Source organism: Polypterus senegalus, chromosome 4, assembly GCF_016835505.1.
Source record: "Polypterus senegalus isolate Bchr_013 chromosome 4, ASM1683550v1, whole genome shotgun sequence".
Classification (NCBI taxonomy): Eukaryota; Metazoa; Chordata; class Cladistia; order Polypteriformes; family Polypteridae; genus Polypterus; species Polypterus senegalus.
In genome coordinates, this window is record NC_053157.1 from 128,771,200 (window position 1) to 128,791,041 (window position 19,842).

The following is a 19,842-nucleotide window of genomic DNA, read 5'->3' on the forward strand; positions in this document are numbered from 1 at the left end:
TTAGTGTGTTCTAATTTTGGTATGATTTATGTCATATATTAACATTTTATTTATTATAGGTTTAGTTTTTACTTTCTTTTGTAACTATGTTTACCTACTATTATTGCTATTATTGTAAAGCACTTTGAGCTACTTTCATGTATGAAAATGAGCTATATAAATACGTTTTTTTTAAATTATATACAGTAAATATGTGCTGTTTATTTTTTAACACTTATTTTATTCCAAGTTTGTATGTCATTAACCATCACCATTTTACAATTGGTTGTTATAATGTCACACATCGCTCTCTAGTGCATGTAACATCATGCAGGTGTAGCCATGTATTTTTGGTGGTCATCTTATTTAAGGGTGAGCTGCATATGCGGCAACTGTCTGCTCTTTGTTTCTTATAAAGTTGAGACCCTTTTTTTCTAGCATGAGAAAACTGGCTTCTTAAACAACTGCTTTCCTACGTAAGAATACATTAACAAAATCTCTTGTCATCTTTCTGTTATAGCTATCAGTTTATACTCTTATTTTCAATTTTCCAATTGCTATACAAGTATACTTTTCTGTCACTTTTTGGCCAGATTGTACATATTTCATTTGTTGAAGCATCTGCCAAGGCTGGGTTTGAGCTAAATTTTTCACGTTTTTTTTGTTAATAGGTCTTCCCTTCTTCAGAGATGGTTTTTAACATGAACCTGATGTTGCAACGAGAGATTACACCCCTCTCCCCTCATCGTACTGTAGAAACTGGACAGTTCAGTAGACTCTTTTTGGTTGTTAGTGTGGAAATATTTCAACAGAAATATCTATCCTCTTTTGTATATTCATTTAAAGAAATGCAAATTGAGGTCCCTTGAGCTTGCCATTCTATGTAAAGACGGATAAGCCAGAGTGTGTCAAACTACTTGTTAAAATTGCTATATACTAATCATTTTTCATGTTCTCCACTATGTTAAGCTTACAATTCCATCAACATTTTATGTGTACATTTTTCTTATTCTCAAACTATTTCTTGATAAGAAAGATAGTTTGACATTTCATAAACACCTCAGAAAACTTAACCTATAATGGTCAGGCCTCAGGAGAGAATAAAGAATTCTCACATTTCATTCTTCAGTTATATTAATTCAGTCATCTTCTAAGCTTTTCACTTATTTGGTGCACATAATCATATTGAATTCATTTAAAGATACTTCTCAATTATATATACCTTAAAAATATTTCCACTTCACTCCAAACATGTGTCTAATCCTTCATATTATTGTAAAATTATATAACGAAGAAAATTATCATCCCTTTCAGAATATGACATTTATCACAGATGAAAAAACCTCATGTAATGTTCCTAATTTCTGTTTTGGTAGTGCCTAGGTAAGCCAGATGTACAGTCAAAGTAGTCCTTATAAAAAGAAATGTGATAAGTAAAGTTTACACGAAATAGCATAAAGAAGGCTTTGATGAAAACAGGTCATTTAGCTCAAGATGGCTTAAAAAACCTCATTCATTTTTTAAAAAAATTAATCATCAGGTAGGTTAATGAAGGTTTCAAATCCACTACTGTCTACTACATCACTTGGTAATTTATTCCATTTATCTATTGGTTTTCGTGTGAAGGAATACTTGCCATTTTTTTCAACATTTTCATTTTTAAGAAATTAAAGTAAAAGCGAGCATCAGAACAATTAAAATCACTCATAATTTAAATACTTCTAAAATATCACTTCTGCTTACTATGAAAAAAATCATTGACATACAACTGTATATAACCTTATGCAAGCCATGAACAGAAAAACCTATTATTGTTCTAGCCAAGTTTTATGTTTTGCAGGTCAACCAAGAAAATAATATAACAATAATTATCAAACCTTCTCAATGTAGTTGAGTACTGCAGGAGCTACAGCATATTCTGTCAGTTCATGGTGCCAAACTTAAAGTTGTAGTAAAGAAGACACTAGTATTTCAAAAGAGTAAGTTTATAGTCACCACTTAACCCAACATTTATGTCTTTGGGATTTAGGAGGAAACAGAATTAAGAAGAAAAATATTCATATACAGTATGTAAAACCCATGCAGATAATCCAGGCCACTGGAGCTGTGAGACAGCATCACTGATCTTTGTTACTTTGTCCTGTTAATGGTAAGCCAAGTAACGTAAATTATAAGTATGGCAAACTGATCTTCATCGTCCGATAAGAGCTTAGGCTCAGGATTTTGTGAATCTCATTCATTGATGGTTCCAGATTGATTCCATATAGGGTGGTCCAGATCTAATTGTGCAATTTTCATTACGCTATAACTTAAGTTTATTACATAGAAAATCACCCGAAAAATCCCGGACCATCAGGAAGTGTGCAAACTAACGACATGAAGAATCGTCTTCGCGCGTAATCGTCCCCGCATAAATCAAAGTCATCCAGACGATCTGGATCTGCATAATTAGATCTGGACCACCCTGTAGATCTTATTATAGAGAAGCTTGTCATAGATAGGATGCTGAATGGAATAAGTGAGGATCTGAATGCAGAAATGCATAGAGCTAATATTAATTCTATCTATTTAGTTAGAAGACTGGAAGGGGTGCAAGCAATGTGGAAATTGAATGGTTATCCTAGACTGACACTAGGTCCTGATCTGCTGTCCCGACCTTGTTCAGCTCATCAGTTCTACTGATACTGCAGTCCCACCCTCAAAATTCACCTCAAGGCATACAAAGCACTGTTGCTCTAGTGCAGGGGTGAGAAAAGCCATTCCTGGAGGGCTGCAGTGGCTGCAGGTTTTTGTTCCAAAGCAATTGCTTAATAAGAAGCACTTATTGCTCAAGTAACACTTCTGCTTCATTTTAGTTATCTTGCTCATTAAGATTTTGAACGCTTACTGCTTAGTTTAGTCTTAAACAGCTGTATTCTTCAATTTTTAATTCCTCCTTATTAGCAATAAGATGCAAATGACAAGGAAATCAGCACTTCTACATTTAGCTTGTTTCCATTTAAATCTATTTGGTTTAATTTAATACTTGGAAGGAAAGTGAAGAGAGGAAAAAGTGAAGGACTGAGAATTACTCCTCTATTTTAGCCTTCAAATCATTTGGGTGATATCCTTAGAAAGGAAAAAAAAATCTAAGATATGAGAATGCCCTGACTTAGCAGATTTAAAGCACTAACAAGCCATGAAATTAAATTATTAGCAAGGATTATTTTCTAATTAAGCAACTGGGTTGGAACAAAAATCTGCAGCCACTGCGGCCCTCCAGGACTGACTTTGCCCACCCCTGCTCTAGTGGTTCCACTCTTTAGTTCCATTGCTCCCCTTGCACATCTTCCTGTAGTTTAGTTGCGGTCTTTCATTTTTTTCTGTGTTTAAGAGGCTGGCCTCTATTTCTAGATTCACACTTTTCAGTTCTTCTCACCTCTATGTGAATGCCACTAAAAAAGAGGCCAAAGTGAGACATTCAGTGTTCAACAACTAAACGGTAACACTTTTAACACTTGGTCATTAGGTAAGGATTAGAATAGAAATCACTCATTCATTGATCAAAAGAGTAAATCACAGTGTTATCTCTGGCAATAGACTATTTCTGATAGCTCGCAAGGCTAAATTAATGATTAGACAGCCTTGGAGGTCATTAGTGATGCTTCTGTTGTAGCTAAATCATAAGGTTTATTTAACATCTGCTATAATATGCAATTGATCCATTTTTAAAGTTGTGTAATACACATAATAAACACTGTAGAGAAACATTTTTTACAAGCTTTCATTTTCTATTGTTGTTTTATTGAGCAAGCTTTTATCCCCCCGCAGTATTATTGTTCTATTTTATCTATTAGCTGTGTCAGGGATGCCAGGGGCCATGACCCGGCCGGGACGCCAGGAGGGACCGGAAGAGGGTCAGAGCCCTGCCTGGATCACGTGGGGTTTGCCTTCCGGGTAGCTTTGGGGGCCACGGGTCAAGGGCATGGAAGCCCTTCCCTGTAGGAGCCCGTGGTCACCGCCAGGAGGCGCCCCAATGCCTTGGGGACTTGTTTCCCCAGCACTCCCGCCACACCAGGAAGTGCTGGGGAAGACTTTGGAGGATGCCCGGAGAGCAGCCGGGAGGACAGCCGACACTTCCGCCACGCTGGGGCGTGGTCAGAGAAGGAATGCCGGAACACCAGGTGCTCATCCGGGTCGTCTATAAAAGGGGCCGTCTCCATTCATTCGGGGCTGGAGTCGGGTGGAAGTAGGACGAAGCAAGAGGAGTGTGGAGGCGGCCCGAAGAAAGGCATTGTGGCCAGGATTTTGAGGACTATTTGGGGTTTGTGCACGTGACTGGGTCTTTGTGACCATTATTTGGGGTCTTGGTGACCTAAGTACTGTAAATATTCTGTATAATAAACGTGTGGTGGTTTGAAAACAAGATGTCCGCCTGTCTGTGCCCGGTGGCGCTCACATCTGGCGAAGTCGGCAGGATGCTCCGCCTGTTTCAAGGCGGAGAACTGATCAAAAAAATATTCTTGTGGACGGCCCGGTGCAGCAGGGGACCCCACCCACGTACATCGCTGGTGCTGCGTGCACACAGCCCCGCTGGGTAAAGGAACCCCACGGACCGCCAGGGGTCCGCAGGAAGGCCATGTTTCCCTGATGCGGCAGGTGGCGTGCCTACAACGAGTGCAGCGGTCTCCTACAAGCAGGCCGTTGCTGAAGGCGCCCGGGACCGCATGGCGTCAAGAAAGGCCACGCCGAGGAAGTGTCCTCGGTTTGACGAGTCCGGGAAGGTGAGTTCCCTGCCTAGCGCAGCCGCCCATGGGGACCGGGCGTGTTTTCTCTTTGCAGGCAGGGACCTCCCGGATCCACGCCGGTGGCAGGCGCATGCTGGTCTGCGGGCTCCGCAGCGTGGCGGCAGCCGCGAGGGCTCTGGAGGGGGAGACGCTGCAGCTCGAAGGGCGCTGGCAACAGTAGGGCTGCCGGCAGGCACGTCGCCACCGCAGAAGGGGAGGCAAGATGGCCGCGACCAGAAGTCCCTCCCCTGACAGGCACGCCATTGGGCGGTGTGTCTTGCGGGCCCGCCGATGACTGCAGAGAGGCGGGACCAAGGAATGTCCATCACGGGCAGGGGGGAGACCCGATTGGGCCGGAGGAGAAGGCCCACAGGAAGTGGCCGGCGCTGGAGGCTGACAGAAAGGTAGGCTCGCCGCTTCACTTCCCGTCTTTGCCGGCTGCTTTGGCGGAGCTGGGGTGTCCCTTCAGCCCACCGGGCAGCGTGTGTTGCAGGTGCTTTGTAACCTCCGGGCTGAGGTGCTGGAACTGGAGAGGAAGGCGTTGCGGCGCTGAGACTGTTTCGATCACCAACGGACGGCGCTGACGCTGGAATCTCCAGCCGGAGAGTTACAGCGAGACGGTGAGTACAGCCGACTCCGTAAAGCATACGGGAGGGTCTGCTGAAAAGGCTGTGATGACAACGATCAGTTCCGTAAGCAGCCCTCCGACAGGAGGTGCGGCGCCGCGGGCTGAATGCGCGGCGAGGGGGGAGTCCGTGAGGACGCTGAATGGACACGGGCTGCTAAGTGCCCCGGGTCCTAGCACCCTCCGCCCCGAGTCGGCTGCGGTCTTGCGCCGCACTATAGGGACGCAGACGGGACAGAGGCGCCTTTTATTCCATAAGGAGTCTCAAACCGTCATGGCGTCCCAGAGTGAACGGAGGAATAAAGGGCTGGGTGCCGATTCCTCCGATATGAAGGGGACGCAGACGGGACAGGGGCTCGCGTTGGTTAATACTGGCGTCGCACCCCGTCAAGGCGTCCGGGAATGAAGGGAGGATTAAGCGGCTGGGTGCCTTCCTCCAATATGGTGAGACGCGTTGCTGGGTGCACGCGTACGGCTGGCTGCCCTCTGGGAGAGCAGAGGGAATCCCTAAGGTCGGCAGAGAGAGAGCAGGCGGTGCCGACGGCTCCATCATTGAGAGGGACACGGAAGCCGCGGAGAGGGTGCCGATCAGGCAAGTGCCGGGGCGATTGGAGGGGGGAACGCTGCCCGTGCGTGGCACGAGCTGGGTGCTTTGGCAGCGGTTCTGCCCCTGTGTTCTCTTTTGTAGGGGCGGACCCGGCGAGCTGAAGGAGCCCCTTCGGGCGGAGCAGCCCTCTGATGTCGGGCCGCCTGCGGAATAATCTCTGCTGGTGCGCAGGTGCGCCACAGCTGGAGGAGCCTACAGGGGAACAGTGACTCGGAACAAAGGGGCGGAGGCCTCGGAGGGGGTGCCGATCGAGGAGGCCCCGGGGTGCCGGTAAAAGGGGGGAGCACAACCTGTGCGAGGCACAGGGATGCACCAAGGGCTGGTGCTCGGATTGTGTCTCCGCCCCTGTCCCTGCTAGGAGTGCGGGGCCGGACCCCGGCTATCCTCGAGTGGGGCCCGTTTCGGGGCTCTGCTGCCCTCGCGGGACGGGTCGCTCTTGCCCACGAGTGGTCTTCGCTGGCTGTGGGGCACTGTCAGGGATGCCAGGGGCCATGACCCGGCCGGGACGCCAGGAGGGACCGGAAGAGGGTCAGAGCCCTGCCTGGATCACGTGGGTTTGCCTTCCGGGTTGCTTTGGGGCCACGGGTCAAGGGCATGGAAGCCCTTCCCTGTAGGAGCCCGTGGTCACCGCCAGGAGGCCCCAATGCCTTGGGGACTTGTTTCCCCAGCACTCCCGCCACACCAGGAAGTGCTGGGGGGAAGACTTTGGAGGATGCCCGGAGAGCAGCCGGGAGGACAGCCGACACTTCCGCCACGCTGGGGCGTGGTCAGAGAAGGAATGCCGGGAACACCAGGTGCTCATCCGGGTCGTCTATAAAAGGGGCCGTCTCCATTCATTCGGGGCTGGAGTCGGGTGGAAGTAGGACGAAGCAAGAGGAGTGTGGAGGCGCCCAAGAAAGGCATTGTGGCCAGGATTTTGAGGACTATTTGGGGTTTGTGCACGTGACTGGGTCTTTGTGACCATTATTTGGGGGTCTTGGTGACCTAAGTACTGTAAATATTCTGTATAATAAACGTGTGGTGGTTTGAAAACAAGATGTCCGCCTGTCTGTGCCCGGGTGGCGTTCACAGCTGTCTGTATTTTCTTTTTAAATAGACAGTTTATGTTAAAAATAATAACATCTGTAGGTAACTCTTTGTGAATAACATATTTTATCATTTTAAAAGATATATTTATAATATATAAAATAATTGTAAATAAAAATATTCATCAAAGAGGGCACTAGTCTGTCGCTGTGGTTGTTCACACACAAACCACACTTGGACTAGGACCAGTTTTGAGCTGTCAATTAACCTAACTCACTTATCTCTGGAGTTCTGGATGCTGGAGAGACAAATCATCATTATGTGATTGCAGACATTTTGCTTTAAACTAGAGTGAAGCATTCTTTGTGCAAATTTGCTAAGGTGAATTACAGTGAACTGTTTTTGAACCGTAAACCTTTTTCTATGAAGGTAAACTTTTTTACCTCAGGGATGTTTGATAAATAGAGCAAGAGCCATGCCACTTTATATTTTGGTTTATAATTCAATGTATTTTGTCCAAGTTATACACATTATCTTTTTGTATAACATAGACATATGTCAAAATGACCAGCTAGTTTGTAAGTCAGAGGCTGGGTAGGATTCTTCTAACCTTAGGGAAGTTTAATGTAGTGTAGATAAATCTCTGGTGTTTTAAAAATTGCTGTTGTAATTAAAGCTTTGAAACAAGGATGTTTTTGTTAGGGCTTTAAATCCAGATTCTGCATTTGTTAATTTTTGGTAATACATACTTCAATATTTTAAAATACTTTGTATTGGGATCTTGAGGCACTGAGGTTATAAACAACAACATTTATTTATATAGCACATTTTCATACAAATGATGTAGCTCAAAGTGCTTTTACATGATGAAGAAAGAGAAAAAAAGACAAAATAAATAATAAAATTGAATTAGGAAACACTAATTAACATAGAGTAAAAGTAAGGTCCAATGGCCAGGGATGACAGAAAAGCAAAAAAAAAAAAAAAAAACTCTAGATGGCTGGAGAAAAAAACAAAATCTGCAGGGGTGCAAGGCTACAAGCCCACCCAGCCCCCTCTAGGCATTCTCCCTAACATAAATGACCTCAATCAGTCCTCATTGTATTTAGGGTTCTCATGGAAGAATTTGATGATGATGGTCATGTGGAGGGCGGCATGGAGGCGCAGTGGGTAGCGCTGTTGCCTCACAGTTAGGAGACCCGGGTTCGCTTCTCGGGTCCTCCCTGCGTGGAGTTTACATGTTCTCCCCTTGTCTGTGTGGGTTTCCTCCGGGTGCTCCAGTTTCCTCCCACAGTCCAAAGACATGCAGGTTAGGTGCATTGGCGATTCTAAATTGTCCCTAGTGTGTGCTTGGTGTGTGAGTGTGTCTGTGTGTGTGCTCTGCAGTGGGCTGGCACCCTACCCTGCCTTGCGCCCTATGTTGGCTGGGATTGGCTCCAGCAGACCTCCGTGACCCTGTAGTTGGGATATAGGGTTGGATAATGGATGGATGGTCATGTGGATTTCTGGACTTTAATCCATCAATGTAGGAACATCACAGTGCTATGATTAAGTGGTGGTGGCGCAGCTCGCCACCACAGAAAAACGGAAAAAGTAGGGGTTAGTATGGATTTTGAAACCACCATGAATAATAATGATAATTAATTGAATATACAGAGCATCAGGATTAAACTAAAATGTCGCTATGAGAAAGCCACGTTAAAGTAGTGTATTTTCAGCAGTGTTTTAAAGTGCTCCACTGTATTAGCCTGGCGAATTCCTATTGGCAAGCTATTCCAGATTTTAGATGCATAACTACAGAAGGCCGCCTCACTGCTTCTTTTTAGTTTAGCTCTTGGAATTCTAAGAAGACACTCATTTGAAGATCTAAGGTTGCAATTTGGAGTGTAAGGTGTAAGACGGTGTTTCCCAAACTTGGTCCTGGGGACCCACTGTGGCTGCAGGTTTTTGTGCCAACCACAGTCATAATTAGCGACAACACCTGATAACACTGAGCTTATTTAATTAGCAGGTTTTTTTTCTTTTATTCGACATTCAGAAAAGCATAATTTTTATATTTATAAGACATCTATAAATATTTCTGCTTTTGCTATAGATTTAAATGCTCAACTCTCTTTTGTTGATTTTATTATACTTTGCCCTTTCTCTGTGTAGTTTTTTCCCCCTTCGTTGTATCTTAATAATGACAATTTAAAATGAGCAGATCAGACACACAGGCAAACAATAGTGAATAATCAAAGGCTGCAACTACTTTAGAGTCATACCCTCTAATTAGTAAATAATGGATTAATTAAACACTTAGAACACCTTGAAAAGTAGAATGAAAATCAAGAAGAAAATACTGTTAAAAAGAAAAAAATACATTATTCCTATATAAATGCTTGGTACATTTTAATATATACAAAGTATATATATATATATATATATATATATATATATATATATATATATATATATATATATATATTGTGGCAGTTGGGGGCACTAGTGCTCCCTTGAACCCTCAGGTATAACTCCAGACACCAGGTAAAAGTCCAAGACTTTTTATTTTTTTTCACAGTGCACCAAGCATTTTCCACACTACTCATAAATCGCTAAATCAATAAACTCTTCTACAACACTCTCCTCCTCGCCCAGACACTTTGCTCCTCTCTCACCCAGCACAGCTCAGTGTCTGGACTGGCCCATAGTCCTTTTATAGCCCCTGACCCGGAGGCGTTCCTGTCCAATCAGACCACAGTTCCTTATTCCTTCTGGGTCAGGGCAAACAGTTCTGTTCTTCACTCTGGGAGTATGTCGTTCCTTACTGTCACGTGACCGTGACGTACTCCCGGGTTATAGGGCACACAAGAGCCCATGAGCCCCCATACAGTGACTCCCGGTGGTCCCCAAGATATCCAGCAGGGCTGTGTAAAAACACTACATAGTCCATTAGGCCCTGCTGGAACTCGGGGCAGGATCCTGCTGTCTGGAGAGCTCCTCCTGGCGGCCTGGGGGTGTGGGCCGGAACACGAAGCCGGCAGCCCTCCACAATATATATATATATATATATATATATATATATTAGCAATTTTAGTTTTCTAATTTCTGTATTATTCCCTAAACACAGAACTTCAGAAATAACATGTCACTTAATTAGCCCAGGAGTTCAATTAAAAACAGAATCTGGTTGGAACAAAAACCTGCTGCCGCATGGGGCCTCCAGGACCGAGTTTGGGAAACACTGGTGTAAGACATTCTGAAATATAAAATGGAGTGAGATTATTTAAGGCTTTGTAAGCCATAAACTGAATTTTAAAATCAATTGTAAATGACATAGGTAACCAATGTAGTGACATGAAAACTGGAGAAATGTGCTTGAATTTTCTTTTCCTAGTTAAGATTCTAGCACTTGTTGCAATCAATTAATGTATTTCTTGGGTAGTCCTGAGAGGAGTGCATTACAGTAATCTAGACGACTGAAAACTAATTTCACAGCATCTTGCAATGTTATAAGAGTTCTAACTTTTGCTACATTTCTTAAGTGACAAAATGTTGTCCTAGTAATATGTGATCTAAAATTCAAGTCTGAGTCAATAGTTACCCCTAAATTCTTTACCTCCATCTTGACTTTTAATCCTAATATATCAAGTTTATTTCTAACAACCTCATTATATCCATTTTTGCCAATCACTAAAATTTATGTTTTCTCCTTATTTAGTTTGAGAAAAGTACTACTCATCCATTCAGAAACACAAGTAAGACATTGTGTTAGTGAATTAAAAGTGTCAGGGTTGTTAGGTGCTATTAGTAAGTACAGTTGTATGAATCAACATAGCTGTGGTAGCTCACATTATGCCCCGAGATAATCTGACTTAATGAAAGCATGTAAATCGAAAAGATCAGCAGACCCAGAATAGAGCCTTCTGGAACACCATATAGAATATCATGTGTCTTTGAAGTATAATTACCACAACTTACAAAGAATTTTCTACCTGCCAGGTACGATTCAAACCAATTTAAGACACTACCAGAGAGGCCCACTCATTGACAGGTGATTTCTAAGAATATTGTGATCAGTGGTATCAAATGCGTCACTCAGATCTAGGAGGATGAGAACAGATAAATGGCCTCTGTCTGCATTTACCCACAAGTCATTTACTACTTTAACGAGTGCAGTTTCTGTACTGTGATTTGTTCTTAAACCCGACTGAAACTTATCAAGAATAGCATGTTTATTTAGGTGGTCATTTAGCTGCACAATGACTGCCTTCTCTTTATTTTACTTAAGAAAGGCAGGTTATAAATAGGTCTAAAATTTTCAAAAGCAGAGGAGTCCAGATTATTTTTCTTCAGCAGGGGTTTAACTACAGCAGTCGTAAGACAGTCTGGGAAGACTCCTGTAACTAATGACGAGTTTACTATGTCAAGAATACTATCAATTAGCATGCTTGCGTACTGAAGTGACTTTAGCTGCAGATGGAAGTCTCATTTTACTTCTGGTGTCAAGCAGAGTTGTGTTGTGGTGCAGCAGTCTATTAGCCAGTGAAAGCGCCGTGAAGAAGCTGTCTGTTGACTGTCTGCCTTTGTCCAGTCTGATAGCAGTCATGGGACATTGTATCTTTGATTGCTGGTACAGCTGGGAGAACTTTTTTGCCCGTGTTGAGCCCGTCAAGGCAGTGGATAGAATAGTAGGCTGCTTGCTGCTTGTGCTGTTCGACACATTTACAAAACAAAAGATGCTGGTGGGAAGGTGCGAAAGAATTTAAGGTAGGACAAGATTATGAGTTTTTTTGTAGACTTCAGGGATTCTAGTGTTAAGTGAGCTAGGTTTAGAAGGTGCCCAGTAGTTGAGAATAAAACTCTTGGATTACCTGCATTATCATTTATAATTTTAGAAATTTAGGACTGGCTCTGACGGTGGACTACATTGTTATATTCAGTTATTTTAGCTTTAGTTTTTCACAGTGAACTATCAGTTTAATTTTTCTCTCTTTACGCTCATCTCTCTGGCATGTTCTCCTTAAATGAGATATTCTTTGTGTTGGACTGATTGTTTAGGATATTAGGAAAAATTGAAGCTGCAGATATATCAAATGTTTTTCAATAGTAAAGTTCCTATTAGTAGCTATCAGTATTGTGTATATTAAATAACATGCAAAATTGGTCTAATATGTGGATATACACAACTAACTTCTCATCAACGTAATCCTATTGAAATCATTAAATCCAGCATTTGTTCTCCCTTATGTGTGACATACTGACTGAGATCAAAGTAAGTAACTGAGTGAAGTAAGTTCATGAATTTTTTTCCTTTAGGGGAACACTGGTTATCCACATGTAATTTAAAATCACCTACAATTAGGAACCTGTCATAGTTAGTTATTATTAGAGATACTAGTCTGAGAATCAGTAAAAGACACATTTATATTTAGGAGGTCAATGGTAAATATGCAAGACTGGGATACTCCTTGAATAACAATAGCTAGATACTCAAAAGACATGAAGGTACCAAAATCCAGTATCTGTACAGTTTAATTGATTAAATACTCTCTAAACCGCCGCCTTTTTGCCTTGGCTTGCCAAATAAGCAAAGCTGTACCTTTCTTCTCTTTCCTCACTTTTCCTTTGTCTCTCCCACTGGAGGCTTTTAATGATTGCAACCATTGCAGCTAAATTGCTTTTAATCTCTTGCTGAAAGTTTCCTTTCCCTTGTCTGTACTGCAATTGTACTGTACTTTCCCTTGTACTGTACTGCAATTTGGAAGTCTACATGTTACAATCTTATTATTCTTGAACTTTCTGCACCCCAGATCAACAACTCTTCTAGCTCTACTACCCACAACTGGCTTTATGCTGTTCTGTTGGTTTTCTTTTGCTGTATTCATTTTTCATTTTATCAATAAAAATTTGATCACAAAAAAAACAGTAATTTTCTGTACATGGGTGGAGGTTGGAGGCAGCTGCTCCAGACTGAATATTGCTGACTTTACTTTATGTACATCTATATCTCTTTAAAATTGTAATGGTAAAGTATTTTCTTTTTTTCATATGCACTCAGCCTTACGCCAGTTTCTTTTCTGGAGGCACAGACATTAATTTTTCCAAAGAACAAAAATGGGTGGAGATTCGCTTTTTAGTTTAACAGGTGGAAGTAAATCTAATGTGTTTTTCATCCAGCAGTTAAAATTATTTACCTTGTCATTGACTATAAAGATCTTCTGCAATACAGAGCTATTGCTGAAAGCATTAGTGAAGGCAGATGCATTAAACTAGCACCTTTTCATAATGTTCAGTTTCACATTCATCTGCTCTTCAAAGGCAGGTATATTAAAAAAATACATAGTAGTTATCAGAGAGCTTGATTAAGTCCTCATTTGACCACGAGATCCAATGTGTGGCCTCTATTATGTGTTGGCCCAAAACATGTTAAGAAAAAATCAAAAGAAACTCAAAAGATTTTTCATGTAAGGTGTTATCCACATGAAAATTAAACTTACCAGTTAAGACAATCTTTTCATTAATATTAACGCAGACAGACAATAACTCTGAAAGTTCTGACAGAAAGGCAGTGTCATACTTTGGTGGCCAATAAATAATTATAAGCAGAAATGAATGTGTTCCCTTTATTATAAGGGCAAGATATTAAAAACAGGTAAAATTCCCTACCGATTTGGTATAGCAATTAAAAGTACTAGCAAAAATGACAGCTGTTTTGACCCTTTTCTTGCTGTCGCATATCATAGAGAGCTGGAATTAATTTCTGTGGGGGTTTGGGTGGGTTCACTTAAGGAAACAGTGGCGTCATAACCATGTCAAGATTCAGTTAAAAGCATAAAATCGAGATTATAATCACTGATACAATCATTAATGCTAAAACTCTTGTTAATTAAAAATTTAGCGGAGCAATGTTTGTTGTATGTTGTTTAAATGAACTAGCATTCTTCACATTTGTTGATTAAATTAGATGAATATCTGCATCTCTTTGTAACACGTTTAGATACATGACAGTTCACTATGGCTTGAATAGAGGAGTTGCATTCATTGGTGAAAGAGATCATTGTTTTCTTCTTTGTTCACTATGTGCATGTTGTTTATGTCACTGGTGCTTCAACGGCTCCACTCTGCAATGTCCTAACTTTGCCATTGGCATACTCTGGGGTGTCAAGATCATTTAGACTAGTCAGATAGGAAGCACGAGCTGCTTCCAAGAAAAAATTCACTTTGAAGATAAGTTTAATTTGCCACTCTAGTGCTACCATCTCTATACTAACAGTTTGAAGCTCTTGGTTTTCTTGGTTATTCTCCATACCAGCAACCACTTTGCTGGTAAGTTTTACAGTGTGATTTCTCAGGGATGCTCAAGTTTGGTCCTGGAGGTACACAGTGGCTACACTGAATGCGTGTCTTGTAATGAATTTGTTAAATGTGCTCCTTTTTTGGCGAGGAAGACTTCCAAACATTGAATATGTGGCCTGTGATGGAGTGACACCTCATCTGGTGTTGATTCCTTATTTGAAATCAAAACTGCCTGGTTGCTTGTTCTCCCAGCAACCCTAAGTTTGATTAGAAGGGTTTAAAAAATGAATTGGATGGAAATATTAATTATAAGTTATAAATATATAGTATAGTATAGACTACGTAAAAAGATGCACCTTTTATTTTGTTTGATTTTAAGATTGTGACAGTTGAAAGAAAAATAACAAAAGTGCTTATCTGTACAAAAGATGATCATTTAATGAAAAACAGAACCTGGCTGAAAAAAAACACATAATACTAATTAATCTTTGTAAAACCTTTAGAGAAAATATCAAGTAAATATATGGAAGTGTTTATTCTTGTGTCATTTCAGTCTTATGGTTACATTCACCAATAATGAAAAAAGTAAAGTGTCTCATCATAATATTATTCTACATGCATCTATGTTTTTGGATTTTGATCTAGCAAACCAGAAAAACATGTGTAATAAAAAAGAATGAAACAAAACAATTTGTTTTACTAAGACGTTTTCTGGTACTCCTACTCAGTTCAAAGTAGCAAGTCTCTAACTTATCTATCATGTCCCTGTGGACAATGAAGAAGGGATGCACAAATAAATATTGAGGAAAAGTATCAATGCTCATAACCTTGGCGTAAAACATGCTTAAACAGTCCCTTAGCTGCGCAAGGCTTTTCAGCAAAAAATTTGAGTTCTCTGCTTAGATGGTAGGATTTTCTTTGATCCTTTCCCACCAGAGTTTTTTTCTTTACCCTTATTTTGTAAATTTGCTACAAGTCTGTAACATCTCCCTTTGTCTGCAAAAGGACAAAGTTTTGAGAAATGAGTTCACTTCAATGTTGTAAATAGAGGCCTGCAACATAACAAACAAATAAAAATGATTTTCTGCATATCCACCAAAGTAGAGATAATAAATAAAGAACTTTTAAAAGTTTAGCTGATTTGAAGTTGTAAACCATTTAGGAAAAAAAAAAAATTGGCACCACCATTCCATCCTACCCCAAATCACAATGTGCTTTACAGAGAAAACAAGATTTCAACATTGCCTCCTTGTCAAATTTCAGATTGATTCTATAAACCAAATTTTCATAACTGAATCAAATTAAGTGTTTTAACAAAGCGACCTCTGACAGACGCAGATCTGGAACTCTTCCTTGCCATTTTTCCTCATTTTGTATGCTCTGAGTATGTGCATTACCAATACTTATAAATACAGTAAGCAGTCCAGCATTGACAGTGTTACCTTTTATAACACAGGCATGGAAGCAATGGTGTGGTTATAGTCAAGATGTGAGTGTACGCCTACTTTAACAAGACCAAGATACCAGAGTGTGTAGTATATCCACACCAAGAAAAAGAAGTGTCAGAACTTTCTTGAATTCTGGACATGATCTGGTGAGTACAATAAGGGTTATTTATCATTATATGGTATATAACAGTTCTCAGTGTCAGTAAGCACCTGCTGCTTTAACCATTATAAGCATTAATGACCTCCAGCTAGGCTGTGTTTTTGTCTTGCAGGTATTTTGGTAGGTGGGTGATGTGCAGAGTGGTATATTGTTCAATAAGTTAGGTTTTCATAAAAGAAAGTCATTTGTATTTTTAAATTGTTGCATTTTTTTCAGTTTTCTCTTGCTTTGTTCCTACCAGAGCAGTGGCGTTATTGTAATTTTCCATTCTAAACAGGAGCCTGTGCAGACTTTCTTGTTGTTTTTAGTACATTGGTTTAGTTTAATAGTGTAATTTGAATCTATACTTTCATATTCTAATAACTTAATGTGTCCACAGACACAGAAGAGTCCTCATTTCTGAGAATGTAGAATCCCACAGCAGTTGAACAATCGGTATTAGTAAAGTAGTCCTCTTTTACACGGATCACTTACTTCTTGCCATCTGCTGACGGTTGTACTCAACCTTGCCTAATAAAGTCTTATCTGGCTGGATGAAGTTCACTCTGTTCACCCTTTGGGTTACTTTTTCTTTATTACCCTTTTTACATGTTAGATTGAAAAGGTTAAGAGACAAACAGGCAGAATCAACCGCACATGATAAACTGCTTTATAACTGCTTTGAATCTGCCATAGCACGGAACGATCAAGGGGCCAAGAATGGAAAAAAGAGAAAGGCATCCTAATAGCAAATGAGAAAGCATGATCCACAGCTGAAATCCCACCTTTCCAGTATTTATGCACCAGCTACCTACATAATTATAAAACATGGAATGAAATACCCATTTTGCTATTAAGGTGGAAGGGCACATTATAGGAGCCACATGTGGTTGGATGGACTTTTTTTATATGCAGTAATGTGTTTTATCTTTAGATGATATACTGCTTGAACAGCCATCTGAGGGAAAACTAAGCCATTTTGCAAATAGCAAAACTAACTCTGCCTGCTGTAAACTCTTCCTCTTCAAATACTGCAACATAGGCAGTCAATGTAAACATGGTTTGAAAGAGCAGTGGGGTCTTTGCAGGTTTTATTTAACATTCAGAAGAATTGTGTAAAATCAAGTAAAAGTGTTTAACATCACAATATATGCTTTTGTATATTGATTGTTATTAAATATCAAATCACAAATGTAACATTTTGGTCATCCTAGGTATAAGAATGTAATGAGGACAGAATCGTCAGACCATCTCATTATGCTGCTACAATGACCCTCTTCAGTATAATGAGAGTCAAAATAATGATGTTGACAATCTATACATAATAAATTAAAAAAAGAAAAAAAAAAAACATTACCATTGACTGCTTAGATATTGTGTTCAGACCTACTAATTTATTAATTTCTCGTTTTTCTTAAGGAATATTGATGAAGTAGATTGAAAAATTGCATCTGTGATTCACATTCTTCTTAACCCTTTTCAAAAAGAGAGAAAAGGTGAAAATAAAGTGTAAAAAACATAATCATTTTTAATTTGTCTTTTTTTGAGCCAGTACTTTGTTTAATCCCTTCTTAAAGTATTTTGCATATGATTTCATATTTCCCCATTTCTCTTTGCAAAATTGTTCTGCTCATATTAAAATAGCTTGGCAACAGTAATGGGTAATAGTTTTGAGGCCTTGCACAGATTTTCAGTGGAATTAAGTTAAATACCCAATTGTCTTTATTTCTTCACTCTAATGACTTTGGACTTTGATACAGAAGAAAGTCTTATTTGGGATTTTTATCTAGTAACTCTGTGTTAATCTCTCAATGAATCCTGACAACATAGTTGCTGATGATATAAAATTCGTTTGCAGTGTTCGATTTGCACCACACATACTACTTAGTGTCTGAGCCAGAAAGTAGATGACTATACATTTTCTACATCCTCTAGGTTTTGCGTTACAAAGACATTATGGTCAGAGGAATTTTAGTATCGTTAAGGCTTCTTCCTTACTACTACCCCATATGGCTATTCTTGTGAAATACCTTTAACTACAATTACTGTCTCCAGAAACTCATTCAGAGTCACAACTGATTTTGTGAAAGTTAAAGAATTTTTTTTATCTACAAGAATAGCAATGCCTACTCTGTAGTTTCATAGTTTTTCTAGTATATTGGATTGTACTAAGCTCCAAAATGGTTTTGCAACCTTAGTTTGTCGTTCTCTATGATAGGACCTACTAATTGCTTAGTAACCTCTTTTCTCATCATTTTGAATATTTTATTTGTAAAAATAGATGGCAAATTCACCCTCACAGAATAATTTCAGTCTGAAAATTAATTAGTTTCTTACTCAGATGAAGTCCAACAAATTGTAACTTGTTATAGTAATACTGTCTCAGAATAAAGTTTAGCTTGCAATTAGTAAAAGGATACATTCTTTTTTAATCTGATGATTTCCATTTTCCTTTTTGCACAAACTGGTGGCAGCATTTGACATTTTTTATTTGATCTGCTGTAGTAAGAATTTAATATTAAGTCTATGACAAAAACTGTGAAAAAAACCTTTTGGCAGTTGAATGACCTCATCACTGCAAAAAATGAAAAAATCGAAGCAAGTGAAAATTTTTTTATATCAAGCCTTTAAATCTTGTTTATTGACTCATTGAGCAAAGTTTACTTGACACAATTTCCTAAAATAAGCTAAACAATCTTAAATACAAATTTCCTAATAAGTCAATTTAATCTTCAATAAGAAAAACAAAATTTAATAGCTTGATATGAAAATTTTCCACTTGCTTAGATTTCATTTTTTGCATTGAATATGCAGTAAATAAACAGTTTTTTTTTTTTAATTTTTAATGTGATACCTGGCTATGTATTGTATTTTCATTAAAATTGCTCTAAATGTGATAGAAATGGGAATCAAATCCAGTAATTCTAGAGGAAAAGTGATAAAAATAATAATTACAATTATGTATTCATTTATGGGCCAATAATGGTAGTACTGAACATTTTTAGAAGTGTCCAAGCCTTCACGTTCAAATGTATAAATTGAAATATTGGTAATGGCATTATATGGTAAGTTTAAAGGACAAGTTTAAGTTCTTAGCCAAACTGCTGAGCTATAACTAACTGTTTTCAAAATTAATACATTCGGCATGATCTAGTGTTCAATTTAGCAGTCCTTACATTTTAATAGCATTAGGCGTTAAATATTTGCATTCCATTATAGCAAATAAATAGGGATAGTATGATGAACTGCTATAGTAAAACAATGAATATGTATGCTTCACTTTAGAAAGGGGAATGTGCTAATACAATTATAACTAGTTATTCAGAAGGGACCTGCCAGTAATTTTATATTAAATAGAAAAATAGAGTTCTACAGATCAAGAACAGTTTCGATCAAAAAGTAAAAACTGACTACACAGTAATAAAAGAATAACATATTTATAAATTACTGGTATAGATAAGTTTACAGCATGTGATAAAATAGACTGTAAGTATGTAGAATCAGCAATTCAGGTATGACATGAATATTTTTAGTCTTTTTTATGTCTGATGGTGGTCCTTCAGAGTAGAGCTGTATGTGGGGATGTTTTTCAATCCCATGTCTGGCTTGACCAAAGACTTTAACTGTTTCTATCCAGTTCTAATGTCTGATGAGACAATATGCTGGATAGATCAAATCTTCCCTATTTCACAGAGTTGTGTAACTAAGTATGTATTGAGCAAGCTACACCAAGCATAAAACAGCTAAGATGATACATCATAAGATGAATACCTTGACACACAAATTCAACACATTTCATAATTGTTTCTTGTTCAGTACCAGCAGGGAGGGCATTTTGCTTTACTCTGAAACACAATCTGCTTTATCAGTGGAGCAACTATATATAGGGTCTGCAGAGGGCTGGTGCCCTGCTCGGGGTCATTCCCACATAAATCAAAGTAATCTGCATAATTAGATCTGGACCATCCCGTATA